We start from the raw sequence: 23052 nt of genomic DNA on the forward strand, positions 1-23052 counted from the left end.
AGTTCTATGGCCCGTGTTCTATAGGTCAGACTTGAACAGATGATCATAGTGGCCCCTCTCCCCTTGGAAACTATGACTCTCTGGGAGGTGGTGATGGTGGTGGGAAATGGATTAATCAGCTGTGATAAAGAAAAGGGCAGATGAAGGAGGGAACCAGTCATGAGGGTGCAGGGATTGCCCTTGGGCCTCAGGATGATCTGGAAAACTGACAACACATTTGAAACATAGGCAACTCTGGTATTTTGTTACCTGCCATTCACTATATGGAGTGACACCATGTTGTCCCCATATTATGGAACAATATAAAATGAGGGACTGTTCTGTCCTTTAAACTCTCATTATAGTCTTCAGAACCTTCAATATATTATTGAGAATTCCTACAAAGTATAATTAAGGTTCAAAGTTTAACAAGGCCTCAACATGGCTTTTTCTTTTCTTTTCTGGTTAGACCCTGCACCCTCATTTAATTGTGAGCACAAATGACAGTATTTACCATAATAGGTGGGCACAATCTGATAGTTGCCTACACGTCCTCTGATTTACACCCATAAGTAAGTTGTGGGTATAATTTTGTGCTGAGAAAATTGGAGGCATTCTTTCAAAATCAGGCCATTGGTAACCCTGTATTGAGAGGAACAGGAGCCTTGAACATAGTGGGGCAAGAACGCATCTGACACAATAAAAGTTCTGGGCCTGATTCTCATTTACATTGAGGCTACTTTTTTCACTGGTCTAGGGACCTTAAAATGAGTGTTAATTACATTTAAGCCCATTTTAAGGAGGCCGCTTTATGCTGCTGGAGTTGTAAAGTGGCTTTAGTGTAACTGAGAATCAGGCCCACTGTGCCTACTGTTAGCACAGGAGTGAAAAACAGGCTATTCAGCATGTTACTTCTAAAACAGATCTTCCTGTCTCGTTACTATGAACATGTCACTTCCTCCTTGTTTTCACCTTCATGGCTTGCCAGGATTCTGTCCTTGCCTACATCCTCCCTGCTTGTCTCTTTCTCTTCTAACTTTATTTGCCCTCCTGTTCTCTTAGAAATCCTAGAGGTGATCATCACCCCACCCCCTGTCCCCCCAAGCTTTGTGAAAGCTCATCTCCATGTACAGATCTGATCTCTACAGCTCAGGCCAGCTCTTTTTAAAAATCCTGTTCTTATTCATACTCCATAACTGCTTACATTTTTCTTCAAGATCTTGGGTTATTTGGTCCTGATAGGAGTTCAATTTCTGTTCTAGCATTTAAAAAAACGTATCTAACTCAATAAAACCAGCCTATAATATTAATTAATATGATTAGTAAATCATCTCGAACAAGGAGTGGGAACCAAAAATAGCATATTATCCTTGATCTCCCAAATTCCCTGATGCAGGGGCAAGTGGGCATGTGGGTGTGCACATGGGAGGCTGTGCCTGTCTTGACTACACCAAATTAACTTCTGAGAAGGACAGCTTGATGAGGAACTGAATTCCCAAGAAAAGGTGTCCAACTTTGGGCTGATGAAAAGCTGGCAATCCCATGTACAGATCCTCCTGCACATCATAAAGAAGTGACAGTTGCGATAGTGTTTATTAGAGTGGAAATTTTTCATGCTCCTGTGGCATCTGATAACCATTGTATCACTAACAAATGATTCATGAATGGATATAAGAAATAAACTAGTGTACAAAGTCAGAAATTCAACGACCGCCCCAGATTTGCAGACAACTGTGACGTCTCACCGCTACACTTTAACATGTATCCATCTCAAAATATTTCCTCAAAGGACCAAATGCAGCTTGGTTCACAAAAAAACAACAACCCAGGGTGTTTAGTTTAAAGTGATAATTACACAGAAGGCTACTGTAACTGCCTGTAGACTTCTCCCTTGCAAAAGGTATTTATTTTAAAGATTGCAGGATTGTGGCCATACAGTGAAATAAAAGGATATATTTTCAACGAGGCTTCTGTCCAGCTTCCACTTGTACGTGCATAACATTTTACACTTGCAATTTTCTTACTGCACTTTCCAGGTGTAAACCTATTAGTGTATTATAAGGATAGGATACTTGCAGTCAAACCTCTGATTCTTTTTAGTAGAGTCCATTCCAGTCAAGTAACACAGAGAGAGTCTGATTGGCTTGTGATACTGCAACACCCATCATGAGCTACCTAGCAGACACCTACCAGTTTTTAGGGAGATTTAACCCTCCTGATGTCAATGTGTGTTGGCTGTTTGGGTTATATCATTGTAAGGATGATGTTGGGATTTTGGGGGGGTAGAGGATTGTTATTTTGAAATATTGCCTGTTCAATTCTGCCAAGTAGTTACAATTTGATGAGGCGACTAGAATATTATGGGAGAGATTTTTCAAAAGTGCCTAAAGGATTTGGGGGGGAAAGTCCCACTGAAAGTCAATTTTGTAAGTATTGTAATCAAGGCACCCACTGAATGATGTCAACGAGGAAGCGAGCATTACAAAGGAAAAAGAAAAAAACATTTCTGTATCTATGATGTAAAAAGTTCCAGGTGTAACTCGGGCATTTTCTCAAACAACACACCAAAAACATATGATCTAAAAAGGCCAACATTCTGCATAATTTAGCACAGTGTTTCATTCTTAAAATCAATCATTTGCAAGTTGTGAAAATGTAAATGAGTCTCCACAAGAGGAAGCCTTTTCTCTTCTTTGTGCACTTTGTATAACAAAAGCATCCATATGAATGGAACGTCCCAAAATGGGGCAAGGAAATACATTGGTCTCTCACATAATAAGACCTAGTATTTCAGGTAGTGAGAGACATTTCTGTGAGTGGACAGGAGTGTGAGGGAGGGAGAATGTGCAGGAGCCCAGCCCCTTGTGTGGCCCGTAATAGGGACATGTCACAAATTAATGCAGTCCATTTGGTCAGAGGAACACACATGGTTAGAGCAGAGACCATGGTCCCATGGCCGCCCGGGGTGGGGAAGTGGGGCAACTTGCCCGAGGCCCCGGGCCCTGCAGGGGCCCCCACAAGAGTTTTTCGGGGGTCCTGGAGCGGGGTCCTTCACTGGCTCCGGGGCCCCTGGAAAGCTCTCGTGGGGCCCAGGCCCCCGGAGCTTCTTCCGCTCCGGGTCTTCGGTGGCAATTCGGCGGTGGGGGGTTCTTCCGCCCTGGGACCCGCCGCCGAAGACCCCAGGCCCCCTGAATCCTGTGGGCAGCCCTGCACAGTCCAGGGCTCTCTGCAGCAGATTGTGCAATGAGTATCCTGCCCTTCTGTAGAGGTGCCGTAGCAGATGAGTTCTTCCTGTATGCTGGCAGCTGTTGGTTGAGTTCTGAGGCAGAATTTCTGCCAGAGTTTACTTCGCCACCATGAATTTATCAGTCCCCCTTTAAACATTGTTATTTTATATACCTCTATCATGTCCCCCTTAGTCTTCTCTTTTCCAAGCTGAAGAAGCTTCTTCTTTAATCAATCATTTTAGTTGCCCTTTTCTGAACTTTTCTAGTGCATTAATTCCTACCCTTTGTTCCCTGTCCTTAACCAGTCTTCACATTTGAGTTCTTTCCCACACTGGTATGGTCAAGTTAATGCACAACTGAGCCCAAGTGGCTCTTTTAAAGCTAAGTTATCTCCCTGTGAAAACAGGTCTTCATTCTAGTCCTGACAATAGTGGATGATATTAGTTGTTTGTGTCTGTGTGTGTGTGTGACAAAACATCATTTCTTTCCCCACCAGAATTCCATCTGTTTTATTCAAGGACAACATTCAAAACTTCAGCCAGCAAACATAGCTTTTGTAGTATAGAAATTCTATTAAATTCCATCTAAACCCATCTAATCTGTCATAATTGTAAATTTACTGCAGGGCAAAGCATTCACTATTTTCACAAAAAAGCATGGGCATTTGGGTGGTAGGAACTACTTGCAAATACTGACTTGTGTTTCTGCCCTGAATGGAAAAACAAGTTTGTAAAAGGCTGGAACTTCAGCAGTTCCATCACCCACTCTGTTTTTTGATGGTCAGTGTTTGTGCATGGAGCTGTAGATATTACTATGTTCTCCATATGACTTTCAGAAAGATCTCCAGTCTTGCAGGCAAACACAAAAGCTGCTAATATAAATATTTGCAATACTATCATACGCTGGGGAGCCTTGAATGATGAACTATTCTATAATTTGCAGCCTACTAGCTGTGGGTGCTCTTTCTATTATGCAGAGAGAATGTGATAGCGTGACAGAAAGCATTAAACAATGGGAAGGTTTTACACAGGGCTAAGCATGGTTTTCCTGTCAGTTCAGTACAAAATACTACAATGTATTTGTTCTACCAGCACCTCTAGTAAGACAGGAATAAGTAAATCAGAGTCACCAAGTGGACTGGCTCTTGTGAGTTATGAAAGTGAGGGTAACAAAGTTGAATTTACAATGCATGCCCTTTAGCTAAATTTGAGATTTGTAGCAGTGATTTTGGTTTTATTAAAGTATAATATTAATGTCCATAAGAGAAAATTTGTTATTCCAAAGACACTTCCATATCAAACAAGGCTATATTTAGAGGCAATAATTTTCCCAGCATTGCATAAATCGGGACTCATATTCACCAATGACAGAACAGTTGCTGGCTTCCTTTCTTGGTAAATAAGCATCATTTTAAAGTGGACAAACTGTTTTTTAAGTATATAATATAATGTAAGCAATTTTCAGTTCCTTCCATAACAGACTGAACTTAGTATTAGTGGCATGGTAAGAGTTAAATCTAATCAAACCTTTTGAAATGGCAACAAATCAAATATGCCTCCTGGGGCAAGACTGAAGAATCCAGCCTTGGATCCATGTTTATTATCTGGTGGGCCTATGTGAAGTGCACTTGTTTATTTCAGGCCAGCTCCTAGCAGACAAGCATTCAGAAGATAGAAACCAAGGTCACAAATGGAATCTTTGTTGTCAGTCTCAGAAGAGGTACTAAGGTTTGAACAGGTAATGGAGTCTCAGCTCTCCTTGTACCTGTGGATGCAGACTCTCCAGGTTAGGCATGAAGCACACTTAGGCAGTGTGGTGATTCTTGCACCATCACTACCCTTAGTTTGGAATAAAATTCAGGTTTCATTTACCAGGGCTGTCAGTCCAGCACCTGGCATCAGTACTAACATTGCAAGGAAAATTATAGAATAACCAAATATACCTAATTGGGTGCTTGTTGTGGATAGAACTTGTGACTGCTATAACCATGTGACTGACTCCTGCTTCTTCAGCAAGTGTGGCTAAAATATCATTGAGGTGAGACTGGGGACCTATTATTCCCTGCAGATTGATTCACAAGGTCAAAATGATGGGGTGTCCCTAAAAAAAAAAAAAAAGGCCCCGCGCCTCCAGCCCTGTTCCCTAGACATATCCATGCAGCGGTGGCTGATTGGTAGGGAAATTGACATAGATGGCAAAACATGAGGTTTGCAGTTCTCAAATTGCATAGTTTTCACATATAAATATTCTCTAGTCATATCTTGAGGGAAGTGTGATTATTCCAAAGCATTTTAGGGATGCTCTATTACATACTGGGGAAATGTGCTTCCAGTGATGGGAAAATGTGGTGTAAATCTATTGATTTATACAAGGTCTGGCTGGGAAACAACAATTCTGTTTTGAATTTGGCCACATCTTGATAATGACTCTGGAAATTTGTAAGCAAATCCATTGCCACACAGTTCCATTGCCACACAGTTTGCAGTATGAAATCTCCTGAAACATGCATTGAATTTTCTTGGTCATTAGATGCTATTTAATGGCACTTATCACATGGTGATTTTGGGGGTATAAAATAAAAGGGTGAGGTCCTCAGATATTGTAAACTGGCCATTGCCTTCAAAGGAGGGACACTGACCTACATAACAAAGGATCTGATCGAAAGAGTGAGGTTTGGCACATCTTGTCTCTGAGAAGATCAAGGATTGTGGAGATAACTTGTGTAACTGCTTTTCATTAAAATACAAAAAGTGTATAAAAATGGAATGCAGAAAAATAAATGTTTGGTTGGTGGAATTTTGCCATTTGCCTTCAAGTACTCAAGAATAGCAGAAAATAAAAACTATGACTGACTGATGGTGAAATAATGTGATGCCAAGTAACCGAAGCCAATAATTTCATAGTTTAGATCACTGCTTCAGTCCCCTAATTCATTGTTATTGGTGAGAGTCCTATACAAGATAAAGATGGACATCTCAGTCATAACTTTGTATTTCTTGACTTTGGCAAGGTTTGGATCAAAAGATGCCAGTTTATTTAAATGCCTTTGTAAAAAAAAATTAAATGCACTTTTTGAGATGTTTATAACTTGCATTGTTTGAGAGAGCAGAATTGTTCCATCACAATATGCTTTTTGTTGAAGCCAGAATGTTTTGCAGAGATGTATAGATTTTGACAACGTTTTCTGAGGTCCAGAGTTTACACCCTGGTCAGAGAGAGAGAGAGAGAGAGATAGAAAGAGAGATCTGCATTGGACCCCTACCCCTTTTCATCTGAAAATGGACATTTTGACACAATTCCATTTTGTGAAAGCATCTGAAAGGTTTTGGTTTTGTTCTAACATGGAACGAAAACAACAACAAATTTTGAAACCTCAAAAGTTGTCATGAAATGGAATTGTCATCCTCCAACCAGCTCTAATATTTACCCATATATAATTACCTGTGTTGGATACCTTATTATCTAGCTATCTATTTATATAGAGATATAGGTATTTTTATAGGTATTGGACAAGCAGCATGGAAAGTAGCAACTGATCTCTACTTTATCCATCCAAAAGTTTAGCAAGTTAAGGCAGATATATCCCATTGAAAAAAGCAGGGGACCCTTAAGTAGGCAGAATGTAATTACCTACGTTGGAATTTGGCCAACCAGTTAGGCTAAAACTACTGCAAGTGTGATGGGAATTTTAATAAGTATAAGCAGTCAAGCTGTCCAGTTTTACATCCCATCTAAAATGGCATGTCAAGTAGCACCATATCATCAGCTCGGTAGGGACTCAGAGGAAAGAACACCGTCTATTGACCTACAGATACCATTGTTTTAGCATGCTGGGTGTTCATTGGAAGTCTCCCACTCAAATGTTGACCTGGCCCTCCTTAGGGCCTGATCCAAATCCACTGATGTAAATGCAAAGACTCTGATAGACAGCAGTAAACTCTGGATCAGCAAATAAAATCTGCTGTGACCACCATCCAAAGTGGTGTTGCTGAAAGTACAATTTACTGCTCTCTTAATGACAATGCACATTCATTCAGACACAACAACAGCATTGTGATCCACTGTAAGATCCCACAATGGGATTCTCAAAAATGCTGCATTTTGACAGATATATCATATATATTTATGATTGATTTTCCAAGCAAGTCATCATGGCTCCTTCAGATTCAAATTTTATATGTTAGCTTCAACCTAGAGCAAATTTTTGCAGTTAAGTTATAAACCCCTGAAAGCAGCATTTTATAATGGAAATGCTGATACAACTTAACTAGAGCAGCAAGAACAGTGCCATAAACTGTAAGAGTAAAAGTGAATCATAAAGGAGTTAAGGTTTGATTACTTTAAAATACCTGGGTTTGGAGTTTTGATTCAGACACTGGGTTGATTTTTTTTAATTACTTCCCATAACCTAGAGATACTTGGTGAACAGCTAATACCTAGGGAATTAGATCAAAGATCCCTTTTGTAATTTCAGACTACGATAGTAAGGTGTTCTGTGGTCTCCTTCTAGCATAAAATACATGAGCCTTTGAAAGCTGTTTTGTCTACTTGTAAATAACAGTGTGAAATGGAACATGCAATTAAAAATAAACTCTTTTTTCAAATCCGAACAAACCAAAATTGAGAGTTGCAGGGGAAAAAAAAATCCTCCCAGGATTTACAAGCTGCCTGGTAGGAATATTTCTTAATTGAGCCATGCTTCAGAGCTGCATGGAATTGTTCCTATTAAAAATTAAATAAGAACAGCAGAGAAGAACACGGGAGCTTTTGAGAGATTAGAGCTATGTGAGATTTACTTAAAAGGTTTTTATTAGACTTTGGGGGTTGCATATAAAAACCTCACCTACACAAAATAGATGGCACCCTAGCTTTTCAAAGTCTTTCTAACAAAGAAAACAACTCAGCTGACGTTAAAAAGGAGACATTTTTTCTGTGACTCCAATAAAAGTGATACTGTAACATGTTGAAGCAATGTGTTTTTCTCTGTTTGAGAAATAATCACCATGTTTTTAAACTCAGCATGTTCATTTCAAACTATATTTCCTCTTAATGATTCCTATTTTAACTAATTGAGAGCCATACTGCTTAGCTGGGTGCCTGACTGGTGTCTTGTTTTTTGGTCTCATGAACATCATACAATCTATGTGATATGTTCTGGAGTACACACAACATGAGTGACCTTTCATTACTGTACATCACAATATCCAGCAGGGACTCAGGATATCTCATCAACAGCCAAAGTAGTTTGCTGTAGGGTGAATATAATGGAGTTACATGATATATGGTCCAGTGATTTCTTTCTGAAAAGTTAACCATTTTGGAGTTACATGAACTTCCTGGAGAGAAACATTGTACAGTTGCTTTAAATATCCTAAACATACCACCTGATATCTTATTTTTAATCCACTAGTAAAATCGGAAATTAAGCTTTAAGAATTGTCAGACAGACACAAAAAATGATCTTGGTCCTTTGGCTTCCATCTGCACTAACCCTGACTTTGCAGTGCACCTTCTGCATCATGCAAAGCCTTCAAATATTAGCAGGCTTTAGGGATTTCACAAATGAAACACTTAATACTTCAGGGCAACCGGAGAAGCTTTGCTGAGCTTTGTTCACATTACTATGTTTTTAGCTCGTATGAGTTGACTCACAGACAGATTTCCCATTGGGTTTTTATCAAAATCTCAGTTGACTCATCCCTGGCCCATTTGCCTCTTTGGGAAGCTATTTAAGTTTTAACGGGCGCTCATCCTGATTCCCATGTAGCTATCGAAAAGTTTCACAAAAGGCTACTGAATTAGGCTGAATGTAGGCTGTGATGTGTAAGAAGGTGTAAAACGGGGATGTTAATCACAATATCCAGTGTTGGAGCCTGACTAGTACTGTACTCCAGAGATGTGTTGTTGTTTACTTTGTAAAAAATAGTCTGACTCTTGCCCTACATCTCCCTACACATATGCGTGTAACCCACACACCTCCTGGGTGTGGTGTTCTGTCCCATCTAGTGGCACTGAGACCACTTAGAGAGAGAGATTGACGATTCTGCTCTACAGTCTTAGCTAAGGGCCATATGACTTTTAGCTCATGCAGTAGAGGCTCATGCACTAAGCTCCAGAGGTCCCAGGTTCAGTCCCACTTGTAACGCCGACAGACCCCAGTCTGGAGCTTAGTGCATGAGCCTCTACTGCATAAACTAAAACCCATATAGCCCTTAGTTAAGGCTGTAGAGCAGACTCGTTAATCTCTCTCTAAGTGGTCTCAGTGCCACTAGATGGGACAGAACACGTGTGCATGACACGCGCAGACACAAAAAATTTGAAGAGAGACAATTTAAAAAAAATATAATTCAAACAACTCTCTGATAACCAGGGCTACTTTATGCTGCTAGGACTATAGAGACTCCTGTCACCTATAGACCCACCCCAGTTTGCATTAGGAAATCCTTAGGTGATACACTGCTGCTGTACCTCTTCATAGCCACAGACATAGGAAATGTGGCCATGGAAAATGGGAAATAGCTGGCTATCCCTATGCTTAGTTGATCCCTGGCTGCTGTAACAATTCTGTTAGTAGACACCATAAATTAGAGCACTCCTCAAGCTACTCTAATTTATGCTGGAAATTGGCCGGGTCTCCTGGATCACAGATTTGCCCCAAGTGCTTCTTGATCATACTTGGAGAATCAGGGCCACAGAAATCCTAGTATTTTTTTTGCAAATGGAGGATGAAATACTTTCTCTTTCAAAATCTCCAGACCAGTAATACATAAATGATTAGAGAAAGCAAGTATCAAAACAAGAATGCTACTTCTGTGCCCTGTTCTTCTGGGAATGATGGTTCAGTGTTGTTGGTGTGTCTGTGTTTTGCAAAGACTAGAGTTGAGAAGAAAATTTGCAATGAATAATTTAATCTAGGAGTTAAGGCTCTTTCTACTTATGCAACATCCACCAGCAGATCGTGGTTTCGTTTGACTTTATGGTTGTTTGAATTTGTTACAATAAACTGTTTCAATTTTGAGTGGTATTGCTTAGTTAGTAAGAAAAACATACAATAATCCAAGCCACAGATAGTCAAATATATAAATAAAATGAGAGGGAAAGGCTAATAATAAAAGAAAACTCACGTTGATAACAGACAAGTTAGATATAGGCTTGCAATGCAATTCAGTGGGGGGACAGGGGTTAAAAGATGGATTATACACATAGAAACATCAGACCAGAGACCAAGGATCTGATAAACTGCTCTATATGGCAATGTGTGTACAGATTTGGGTGTCTCAGTACCAGAAAAATATTGAGTTAGGAAGGATAGGATAGTGCTCTACAATTATTTGATGTGGGTGAAGGCCAAGAAGGGACAGGAAATACTGAACTTGGTCTAAATGACTATAACTAGGAATAATAGAAACAGTATGCTTAGTATCAGGAAACATTTTATGAATGTAAAATCTATTAGATTTTGGAATGGTCTCCCAAATTTAACAGTAGAGGCCTCATCGTGTGAAAACTTAACTGGACTAAACAATAGAGAAGATTCCTCCTCGTGTGTCAGCAGGTAGCCAGATGACTTAATCAGAAATGAGTCTGAGTCATGAAGTTTGGCTCCAGACCCAAATTCCCCTACAGTGGTTGCATCCAGAATTTTGGTTCAGCTCATTATAAAGACAGAGATCAACTGCAACATTCTGATCCATATCCAAGCTCTTTCATGATTTGAAATGATCCCTCTATACCTAGTAGGAATTTCCTTCTGTAATGAATGCCTTCCATGAAATTTTTGCTTTATTTTTTCCCTCTGTATATTTATAGTACCTCTTTGATATAACAGTGTAATTCATTGTCCCCAAAGCCAAGAAATCTAGGGCTAAATTCACTGCTGTGAAGTCAATGCAGTTGTGCCAGTGATGAACTGGGCCTGTAGGGTGAAGCTTGGTACACCCTAAAATGATGAGAATTCACTGGGTCAAACCCTGCCTCAGAACAATGCCACTGAAGCCAATAGAATTTTCTCTGAGAAGGTCTGTGTCAGACCTGCAGGATTTCACTCCTTGTTTCCAAAGAAGAGCTGGCAACCCCACCCCAACATGAGAGCATTAACTGCTGACACCCCAGAATGTCTGTATTGCTGCCATTCCCCATGTGCTGCACAGACTCATACTTTCAGTATTGTATTCCTGCTCTCAGCATAACTGGCATAATTATTGTTTTCAGTGAAATCCAAGATTTTCTTTATGCTGTCTATTTTTAGAGAGATAGAGATATGCAAGCTTACCGCACACACGCACACCCCCCTATCATACAATTATAATTCTCTCTCCCCCTCTCTTTCTCTGTATTCTATAATTTGGTTTGTATCCTATAGGGATTTCATACTCCAATTCTAAGACTGCTGTACACGAGATAACAAATCACTGTAGGTGAATGGGAATGGGCTGAGCAAGAACACACAGACCCCTGAGTAAGTGTTGAAACTCATCTCCAACCGGGGGTTTGGTTTCATTGGTAACACAACAGTAACACGGTATTAGCATTCGCTTCCTCCCTGAATTTGGCTATTGCTAGGGTTTCCCCATAGACCTTCCTCAACCCTCGCTCATTAGCTTCTTCTCACTCTCCAGAAGAGCACAGCCACTCCTGATCCTGCCTTTAAATCTAGGTAGAGTAAATGAGCCACACCAGCCACAATGAATCACCAGAACTTCATCAGCTTTATGCAGGGCTTTAACTGTGTGAATCAACAATGGAGCCTCCTTACAGTGAACCATGGAGAATACGGGCAGGGAAGGAAAGCTATACAGCAATTCAACCAATTTCTAGAGAGGCACTCGGTGTAGTGGTTAAAGCATAAGGTTCCAGGAGCTCGTATCACACACACCGCCCTGGTAGAGCTCCCCCTAGGGAGACACTCCCCAAGCTGTTCTGTTTGGGATCCATCTTACTGGGCCCTATGGGCTTTTTAAGCCTCTTGATGCTGAACAGAGTCCAGGCACTGTCCCTGGCTTGGGGTCTCTAGGCACATGCTCATATGCCTAGAAAGCCTCTGTCTAGTACCCCCTTCTGACAGCTGGAACCCTGCAGTCCAACTACCTAACCTACCTTCTCCCAGAACACCAGCCATGTGGGTACTTGGGGTTTACAGTTTAACTGTTCAGGGGCACATGATAGTGCAAGTGAACAGACACACAGATGGACTTTGCACAGAATTCTAAACACAACTACTTTTTATTAAGCAGAAGAGATACACAGACTTACACAAAAATAATAAACACACACATCCTTAATTCCAAAGCCGAAGCTCTGGGACCCTCCCGCCCTGCAGGGTCCTAGAACCTGGGCTCCAGTCCTGGCTTGGAAGTCTACACAGCAATAAAAAGCCCTGCAGCCCGATCCCTGTGAGCCCAATTCATCTAGCAGGAGCCAGCCTTGAGTGTCTAGTTACTGTATAGATAAGCCCTTAGTTTCCCTGTTTATTAAATGGAGATAAAAGATAGTTACTCATGACGATTTATCAGTGTTCTTCAGAAGCCACAGACCTTGCTTTGAAGATGGTCCTCTAATAACCAATGGGGTGCCGTGGTGGACTATTATTACAGTAGTAAGTTTGCAATGAAAAGGTTTTGCATACATGATCTATCTCACTAGAGAAACCTCCCCTTGTTAACTAGGATTTTATCCTGAAGTAATTTGGGGCACGAGGCATAATAGGGATGGATTATTGATAGCTAATTGCTTTTGTCACCCTGAAGCCATTCAGTTACTTATTAAAAGTTGTTTCATGGCCTGTTACTTCAGTCAACCACTAAAGTACAGTCAAAGAGAATGAAAACCACTACTGCTTCTTGAGGGTCATTATGGTAACAGACTTCCACTCAGGTACATAAAGTTCAGCAGGCCTTTATTGTGAGATACAGCATTAACACTGCTTTCGCATCCACAATTAACCTTCTTCATGCACCTACACTCTGCGCTCTCTATTTATATTCACCTGCTGCCCGATTAACACCTTGTTAGGCTGCATATCTGCTGAGGCTTTAACCTCAAACCACTCTTGTAGCTATTTTCCCTTTGTATATTATAAAGGTACATACTGGCTTAATATAGACAGGGCCGGCTCCAGGGGTTTTGCCGCTCCAAGCAGCCAAAAAACGCCCCCCAAAAACCCGCGATCGTGATCTGCGGCAATTCAGCGGGAGGTCCTTTGCTCCAAGCGGGAGTGAGGGACCCTCTGCCAAATTGCTGCCGAATACCTGAAAGTGCTGCCCCGCTCCGGAGTTGCTGCCCCAAGCACCTGCTTGATAAGCTGGTGCCTGGAGCCGGCCCTGAATACAGAAGCATAGATGCATTTTGTGTATTAGTGTAACAGTAGTAAGTTTACCTTGTAATGACGCCTTCCTTTCTGTTGAAGTATTAATTTAATACCCTGCTATTAATTCCTAGTGCTTGTTCTCTTTGGTTCAAATTAAGTAACGGGAGTAATGGAGCTGGAATGTATAGACAGGGTGACAGTAGAGGAGCAATATTCTAGGGCCACAGAGATGCAGGGCAAGGTAAGAAAAAAGGCCAAGCCAGCTGAGGAAGGATCCTGGAGGACACAAAGAAAATGCAGACTCACCAGAAGTCTTCATGCAGTTGTGCAGGCCAGCTGAGGGGATGACCTGTTACTATATGAGACCACACCTAAACAAGGAGGAGAATAGTTGGAGCCGAGGGTCGGGGAGGAAGAGATGCAGAGCTGCTCCTTCTACCAAAAGCATTGTAGCACTGAAAGGTTTTGATCAAAGGCACTCTTCCCAATGGGGTTTTTCCACGGTGCATCACAATCGAAAGGTTATTAGTAGAGTTGTACGGAAGTCCATTTCTTGGAAGATTTTGAAATTTTGAAATTTGTTTTCATTTCAACTAGGAACAAAAGCTCCCAATTTGGAAATTCCGTGTAAAAGAGAAATCTGCAAAAAAAAAAATGTTTGGATTGATGAAAACATTTTGATTCAACAAAATCAAAATGGTTTTGACTTTTTAAATGTTAACATTTAAAATAACATTTTTAAATGTTATTTTATGCTGTTATAATATATAAACATACAAAATAAAACAATTTTATAATGAAAAGTCATTTCAAAGGCAAAAACTGAAACATTTCATTCTGAAAATGTCAAAAAGGGATGTCAACTTTGTCAGAATATTCCCCTCCCACGTTTCTTTCTCCAAAGTGAAATTTTGGTAAAATCACCAAGATTTTGTGAAGTGTATAGATTTCTATATAGCTGCTGTCTCTGATAGAAAATTGTTCCAATGAAGTTTTTCTGATCAGCTCCAGTTACTAGTACTAAGAACTGAGCATAATGGTCCACCAATGATCACATAGTAAAAATCCCATGTAAAGCAAGTGATGTACAAGTCAAGCAGATACATCTTAAATTTCAGCTTGACAGTTTACTGAACAGAGGATGGAGCTTTGCCTAGTGGTTAGCACGGGGTGTGGAGAATCAGGCATTCAGGGTTCTAGTTCCTATTCTGTCAATGACTTATTTCGTTCTAGGAAGAGACGCTAAGGCCCAGATCCTCAAGGATATTTAGGATCCTAACTTCCCTAAACTTCTCTGTGACTTAATTTACCCATTTGCTAACAGGAGATGATAATACTGACCTATCTTACAGAAATACTGTGAACATTAATTTAATTTACAAAGCATTTGTAGACTTTTCAACAAAAAGTCCAATAGAAATGCAAAGTGTTAAGGGACACATATATGTATGAACATTTCTCACCTATTAATGTCACAAATAACAATTATCCTCAAAAGAGAGTAGAGACACAATATATTTCCCAGTTTATTTGGTGTGTGTGATAGCACTTTGTGTGTAGTTAATGTCACATCTCCCATATAGAGTCAGTCAGTTTCTTGTTATGTGTGTGTCTTTCATACAACAACAGGAGAGAGAATAAAACCATGAGAATTAGGATTAAAAATTTCAAAAGTGTCTAAATCCCATTTTCAAAAAGATCCTAAGTATTTACATCACTTCTGAAAACAGGAGGATCCTAACTCACCTTATGACTTTACAAAATTGTACCCCTGATTTCAAACTAATGGTGCCACTTTATTAGTGAAATGAATTCCTTCATATTATGCTTGTTAGATGAGTAGAAATCATAAAGCATCACAATGTGATTAAATAACCATCTTGCTCAGTGTCCTAATTTAAAATGGCCAAAATGATGTATTTCAATATTTGTTTAAAACAGCACAAAACTCACTCCAAGTCCCTATCACACCTTGCTCTTCATCAGTGTCTATTGGCAGGGGACCAAATTTCATACCAAGCATTTTCAAAGGGCCTAGTTACACAATCAGTTTTGCTGTGAAAATGGTCTTGGATTCCCCATTACAGTGGTGCGTGTGGACTCAGCTGTAATGTGACAATATCTTTGTATCAATGAATGATGACCCAGTATAATAAAAGATCTTGACTTATGTGTATGTTAACAATTAATGGGATGTATGATGTATCACATACTGTATATGGAAGGTAATAAAGAGGTGTAAATGAGAATTACACTGGTTAATTGGTGTCATTAATGGTTCTTTTGTTCTGCTAGAAAAGCAGTATCTTATTCAGAAGACAAAGTTGTAGGGGTGGCTGCAGACTTCAAGTCAAGAGTAAAGGTGGGTTGAAAATGCAACTCAGCTATGAAATTGCTTTTTTAAGGATGTTTCTTGATATTCTTAGATACCAGATTCACTCCTGCCTATCAGGTGAACTCATTTCTCTCCTCTGGATTATCCTCAGCCCTTGGGTACACTAGAGAAATTTGCAAAGCTAACCACCATGTGTGTCTCTGGTAACACATATGCCTAAATGCTCCCAACAATTCACAGGCAATCACATCATTATTTGGATTAGACTTGGTTCAGATAAAGGTAACCATTATATGATCCTCACCCAGTCCAGTCTCCACCCATAGAATGACAATGTGGACACGAATCACTGACATAATACAGCTAGTGGTACAAACAGTCCTCATGCTTCTATCCCACAATGCACCAATCACTGTTTAGGTGGCTTGTCTGGTCTATTTTCTGAACACAGGGGTCAGGTTTGCTGGAAGCTAAATGGCACTGTGCATACTGTAGACTTCACTTGCATGGTATTCTGCCAGCATCAACTTCTTCCACAAGTGATCCATCCCATTCCTAGCAAGCAATGTCACAGAGCAGACTTTCCTGTGAGGATGCTGCTTGTCAACTATAGGAAGATATGCAGCCACTAGTGGTGTGGTAAGGAAAACCAGTTACTGCTGACCTCTGTGACTCTGAACACACTGGTCTATGATTGGGTGTCAGAGACTCAGAGTCCTTTAGTAATCAGGACTCACTCTGTCTGGCAAGCTGTGCTTGGAATGTTCATTAAGATCCAATCTAACAAGTCCTGGGACATATATAATAGCAGATCCAAAGTAGAGCTGGTCAAAAAGGTTTTGTTGGAATGATGTGCTGATGAAAAATTAATTTATTGCAAAACCAAAATTTTCTACAAGAAAATTTCAGTTTTCCAGAAAAGAATTGATTCCATTGGGAATATTGAAATGATCATGCCACGGCTGCCTGCCTACAAGGGTCTTGTCAATTTCACTTTGAATGGATAAAACTGACAAAAGCTTTCCCAGACGGCTGCTGAGTCTGAGTTCCCTGACTCTCTGACTCAACCTCCACACTCTGCTCTGGGAGCTGGAGAGGCAGAAAGCTGGGAGGGAGGAGCAACGCTGAGTGCCCAGGGTCTCTGGCTCCAGAAGCTGTGGGGGAAGGCTGAGTGGCCTGGCTTTCTACCTTTCCAGAGCTGACGGGCAGCCAGGAAACCAAAAAAAAAAAAAAAATCCATTTTGGTTGCTCCAAAACAAATATTTTCTTCAAAAACTTTCCCACAAAAAAAAAAGTGTTCTTTATATTTTGGCCCAGTTTGAGATGAAAAATGTTTCAAAAACATATATTGCTCTTGGAAGAGGTTTCCATTTTACAAACACCTCTAGAACAGGGAGAAGAATCTGGATAGATTAGTTGGTATTCTCCCTTCCCAATGTAGACAGCTACAGGACAACACAAAGGCTCCATGTAGTGAGGACCAGGATGGGGAGGAAGAGAAGTCAGGGAGACCAGAGCCATGGGGGAGAGGATCAGTGTACTTTAGTGCTTGTATGGGCCTACTATTGTCACAATATTTACGCTCCTGTATGCGCTACTTAGAAGTCCCAAACTGGGGCACTTTTCCTTATCACATTTGGTGCACTGACATCAACGTGCATGATCATCAATTTCCTAGCACTTATATCCTGCTTTCCACGTAGAAATACCAAAGAATTATAGCCATTGGAGAAACTGAAACAGAGGAAGGTGAAGTGACTTGTCCAAGATCACATAGCAAGTCAGTAGCTGGGAGCGCCTGCCCTATCCGCTGGAATACCCTGCCTCCCCCTACTTGTGCAGTGTGTACGTGTGAAAATGTGGAGCATTGCAAAGCTCCCTTCAGTCCAGTACAAATCTTTTACCAGCCAGTGGCTTTGATCTGACAGCTTGGGAGAAGAGCCAGGACACACAAATCATTTTAAAGGCAAAACCTACTAACCACACCAAAAAATATTTAGCAATTATAATAAAAGATACCTTTTTAACGAGTGACTTTTTAATCAGCTCTACAGTGCTGTAAATCATAACACTCAGGATGTTTTCCAAAAGGCTCCTCTAAGTGCTAAGCCACTGAATTTAGATGGCCTGACATATTATGGGCCATATAATGCCCACTGACATCAATGGGAGCTCTGTTGTGGATTTAGGACGGTGCAGGGCTCTATAAATTCACAGCATCATAGTCACAGTTTTGATTTCCTCATCTTGCTTTACTTTTTTTTTTTAATATATGAATTTAGCACTTGTGGGAGCTGCCAGATAGACTTTTAAACCAGAGGAAAGGTTCAGCACAAGCCACAACAATGCAAGCATCCTCCATTGCCCCACCAAATTTGCCTCAACCTTCAGAGGTTGAGTGCTGGGACCTAATTACACCACTCTGTTGCACCAGTTTTAATTGCTATGATTCCCTTGAAGTCACAGCTGTGCAAAACTAGTGTAAAGGAGTGACGAATCAGCCTCTGATTGTAGGTCCCAGTTCTGATCTAAAAGTCTCCATGTTTAGTCAGTCTGCCGTTTAGTTGCCCCAGCTGATCAATGCCAAAATATCAGGCTGTGATATTTTATTTTTATGTGGATATTTATTAATTATTATTATTATTTGTATTATGGTTATGACTACTGTCCCTACCTGTGACTGGGGTCCCATTGTGCTAGGTACTTTAGATACAATTACACAACCCAAAAGTTTACAGTCTAAATAGACAAGAAAGACCAAGGGGGAAGTGTGTGGTTGGAGACAGAGGGACAGAGAGTAGAGTGACTTGCCCAAAGTCACGTAGCAGGACAGCTATAGAGCTGAATAGAAGCCAGTTGCGCTGGTTGAAACATTTTTGTAAAAAAAAAAAAAAAAAGGCACTTTGTTCAAATTTTTCCAGTTTTTTGAGAAAACAAAACACATCCACAGACAGAAACCAAAAAGTGTTTGGCAAAAATGTTCAGTATTTGGTAAAAGTTTATGAGGCTGGGTCAAAGACGGAATTATTTTTTTTACCAAAAATGGTTTTCAAAACCCAAACTTTTTCAGGGATAATTTTTTTATTGAAAAGCTGAAAAATAAATGGCAATTTTCATCCAGCTGTAGAAAGCTAGTAAGCAGCCCATCACATTGGTAACAATTTCCTGCCTTGCTGACTTGGGCTGGACTGGAACTGCTGACTCTTATGTCACTTTCTAAATTAAGCATTAAAAGTAGCATTCGAATGTGCTGGATGTTGATCGTCCGGGCCCTTTGTCTCCTTGGCTCCTCTGATCTTCAGCACTAACCCACCTATGAAGAGGATTATAAAAATGAATGGAATTCTAATACTAGAAAAGGAAGTTTAAATACATTCACTACAGTGAAAAGATTAATCTATGCCTTTGCAGTTGCATTTCCAATTTCCCACTATAGACGCAGCAAGCAACTGAACAGAAAATGGATTAGCAAAGATTATAAACCAATATTTACAGACTTCTCTTAAGAAAAGAGTCTGTCTTGTTCTCCTTTTTAAGGGAGAGATCTCTTTATTTAAAGAACGCCCCCCCCCGCCAAATCATTACAATCCCAGACCCTGTTGGTGTGCATTAACTGTACTTCTGTCACACTATAGACATCAGTAAGTTTTGAAAAATTTTAGAGCATTTTGAGTGCATCGTTTCTCTTGAACAAATTTGCATAACTAAAAGCAAACAGACACCATAAAAATGCATTTGTATGATCATCATTTTAAGGGGCTGACTAAAACCTTTTTAGGGAAACAATTAGAAATTCAGAGGGAGTGTGGCTGATTTATGTGTATGACAGACTCACTCACTGTGTTGTCCTGGTATATTCTGTACTCCCTAGTCCCATCTCCACTGGCAGATACTCCCTGTGCTATCAAATGATCTTTCATATCCCAAGCTTAAGGTTTCAAGTAGACAAATGGAAATGTGATTGGATCTTTCCCCCATATTTTGATTCACAGGAACATAATGGATCAGTTAGCTCTTGTCTAAGGACATTAAATATTCTTCTCTTGACCTATGTCATTTTCATGTATTACACATAGGCTAAACCCAGAACCATTTATCCAAACCCAGTTTTGTGGGTCAATTGTGAGTGCAAATAGAGATGTGTAATATTTGGAGATTGGATGAAAATAGTGAAAATTAAAATTAAAATTTTTGTTTTGAAAATTAAAATTAAAAAAGTTACTTAACCTTAAATTCTAAACTAAGAAACATAATGCAGAAGTAATCTGAATGTAGTCCTCTGCACCCAGTACACCCAGCATCGTCGTCCTAAAGTCTGTAGCTCTAGTTTTTTTTTCTAAGCTTGAATCTATGCTACAAGCAACACAAAAATTTTCCACAGTTGCCTCCCTCCTGAAACCATCCTCTGCAGATAAATCCAAAATCAATTGACTGTGTTTTTACTAGTTCTTTGTGTCCATTTTCCTCTTCTCAAGGATCCCTCAACAGGAGATTCTTGACAGTAATTACCACAACTATACAGACTAAGGCCACGTCTACACTACCCGCCCGATAGGTGGATAGTAATCGATCTATTGGGGATCGATTTATCGCATCTCATCTAGACACAATAAATTGATCCCCGAATTGATGCCCGTACTCCACCTCGGCAGGAGGAGTAAGCAGAGTCGACAGGGGAGCCATGGCAGTCAACTTGCTGCCGTGAGGACGACCAGGTAAGTCGAACTAAGATACTTCAACTTCAGCTACACAAAGAGTGTAGCTGAAGTTGTGTATCTTAGATCGATTCTCCCCCCTCCCCGCCCAGTGTTGACCAGCCCTTAGGTACTTTCTCACAGCAATGAGTGATGCGGTTTCCTAATTCAACTCCTCTTTGTTTTTTGGGGGAAAAAATTGAATTTGCCTTTACTTAAAAGGCTTGCTTCATAATCACTCTATCAAAATGTGTATTGTCTTCTCATTCATGCTGCATGAATGCTGAGGCCTTGAGAATTTGCTGTTCTCTTTGGGAGATATTTTGAGATGCCAATGGGACAATTGATGGTATTTGACAGTTATTATGTTTTTCATTTGTTGAGCACTGTACCTATAAATATTTACCCTAAGAATTTTATAGTCTATGTCCCCAGTCTTGCAACTAACTTCATAGGGGCACAAGAGTCTATCTATGTGGAGTCAGTTGCAGGATCATGGCTTAAATCTGAAAATACAGTTCAGATACAAGGGCTCTGACCATTGGCTGTTGCCATGGAGTGCACAGTGCAACTCAGGGTAGGAGAAGAGTGCAAAAGTGGCTTTAGTCAAGAGATCTGAGGCACATTCCTCCTCTCCATCTCTCCACATGCCTACACTGGCTTGCAGTGAGATGGGGCAGTAAAAAAGCTTGTATGGCCACTGTAGGACCACTTTGCACTGATGGGGCATCCCAAGCACAAGGTCCAGATTCCCAGGTGACAGTCTGAGCCCAAGATAGCACATATATGTTATGTATATTACCGTTATTAACACCATTATTTTTTGGTGGTGGAGAATAACCTCTGAAAGATGTTATGTATATTATGTAAGATACAAGTGAACCAACCAACTGATGGGCATTTTCATGAGAACAAGAATAGGGATTGTGCTGGTATTCATAACTCAGGCTCCAATCCTGCAAAGGGAAACACCAGTATGGGCCCTTACATGTTTGTAGAGCCTCAATGACTTTAGTGGACTTCACATAGGCAGATATTTTGCAGGACGGTGGCCTTGGTTTTTAGGTATGAGTAACACACATATCCTGAACTGTTCATCTGCCTAGTTGCCTGGAGTTCTAGACTAGTCACCTTTGACACAGTCAAAGGTAAACCACATTTAGAAGACAGGAATAACAATTGTAACATTCAGTATGTCACTCTAGCCCTTTATCCTTCTATTATTCCTGGTTAGCTTGTCAGCAAACATTTGCTACATACAATAGTGAAAAAGCGTGGCACAAAATGAGTAACCAGAGGCTAATCCTGGCCAACCTCAATTCCTTACTTAGCCCTGATTCTTACAGGATGGGTCTCCAACAGAAGAAGCAATAGGATATTTTTATATTCTTTCATCCTTCATTGTGGTTTTAAGTTCTCTCTGCCATCAATCCTATTATCGACAATCCAGCTGAAAGCAAATTTATATTCCTCCTGTTTAAGGATGTGGCCCAAGATGGCTCACTCCAGGCTGTCACCTTGCATCTTCTGCAATTCCTTCACAGAGTTTTAGTTTGCTGGGTTTTATTTTATTTTAGTTGCTACGTTCTGATCTCAATCATGATTAGGCTTTAAAAGCTAATGATAAACAATGCATCAAGCTTACTTCAATTTCTAAATCTGAGTCAACTCAGTATGCAGCTGCTTTTAAGGGAAATAAGCTTTCATAAAAGAGGCTGGAGGTTTTTTTTGTGCGTGCATGTGTGTTTTTTGTTTTTTTTTTAACATCATTTCAAGACAGTTGGTTCAGAAATTCCAAGTCCATTAGTTTCCTAAAATCTTCAGCTATCTTGCTATGTTTCAGTATAGAAGACGTCTCAGAAAGAAGATAAAATCCTCCAAAAGCTTAACAGTCTAGCTACAGAACTTGTAATTGAGGTAAATAAATGAAGAGCATATTAAAGGGTATTTTCCTTTCTTATTCACATACATGAATGTCACTAATGCTAACGGGAAATGCATGCACATCCAGAGGCAGATACTCACCCTTCTGTTTGTAGATCACTGTGAAATTCAAGATATAAACCTTTCAATATTCTTTTCAGACATAGTAGATTCAGGAGACCTTGCCAACGTCTGAGTGCCCAGAATGGGAGTGAACATCTATTTCCTGGAGCTGATTTTTTTTTTCCAAAGTAAAAAAAAAACTTCTAAGTTCATAATACTCAATAATGATGAATAAATAATTACTATATACTGAGTGATTTCTGTATTCTGAGCAGGACAGTACAGGAAATGGGGTAAAATCTGGGTTCCATTCAAGATAATGGCAAAATTCCCATTGACTTGTGTGAGGCCAGGATTTCAATCAAGGTTATTGCCTCAATAAGCTTGCAGTTTTAGGGCACAATCTTGCCCTCTGAAATCAACATTAGTTTTAACATGGACTTCATAGACAGCAAGATTGGACCCCACGGCTGGTCTACATTACTGCGGTAAATCGATCGAACTTACGCAACTTCAGTTATGTGA

At 40.2% G+C, this 23052-nt stretch overlaps 2 long non-coding RNA genes across 3 annotated transcripts in view; one reads left to right on the forward strand and one right to left on the reverse strand.

Moving 5' to 3' along the window:
* Nucleotides 1-23033, forward strand: part of LOC120379767 — a 29480-nt gene extending 6447 nt beyond the window's left edge. The window contains exons 3-6 of one of the 2 annotated variants that reach the window (XR_005587571.1): nt 15808-15874; nt 20323-20562; nt 22385-22458; nt 22626-23033. This is a non-coding gene — a long non-coding RNA (uncharacterized LOC120379767). The remainder of the gene's footprint in view (nt 1-15807; nt 15875-20322; nt 20563-22384; nt 22459-22625) is intronic. The other variant, XR_005587570.1, reaches the window with a different exon arrangement.
* LOC120379766 overlaps nt 18937-23052 on the reverse strand; it is a 117693-nt gene continuing 113577 nt past the window's right edge. Inside the window, exons 4-5 of the long non-coding RNA XR_005587569.1 lie at nt 22567-22696; nt 18937-19160 (exon numbers count right to left, since the gene is read on the reverse strand). This is a non-coding gene — a long non-coding RNA (uncharacterized LOC120379766). The remainder of the gene's footprint in view (nt 19161-22566; nt 22697-23052) is intronic.

This window comes from Mauremys reevesii, linkage group 13 (assembly GCF_016161935.1).
Source record: "Mauremys reevesii isolate NIE-2019 linkage group 13, ASM1616193v1, whole genome shotgun sequence".
Lineage (NCBI taxonomy): Eukaryota > Metazoa > Chordata > Testudines > Geoemydidae > Mauremys > Mauremys reevesii.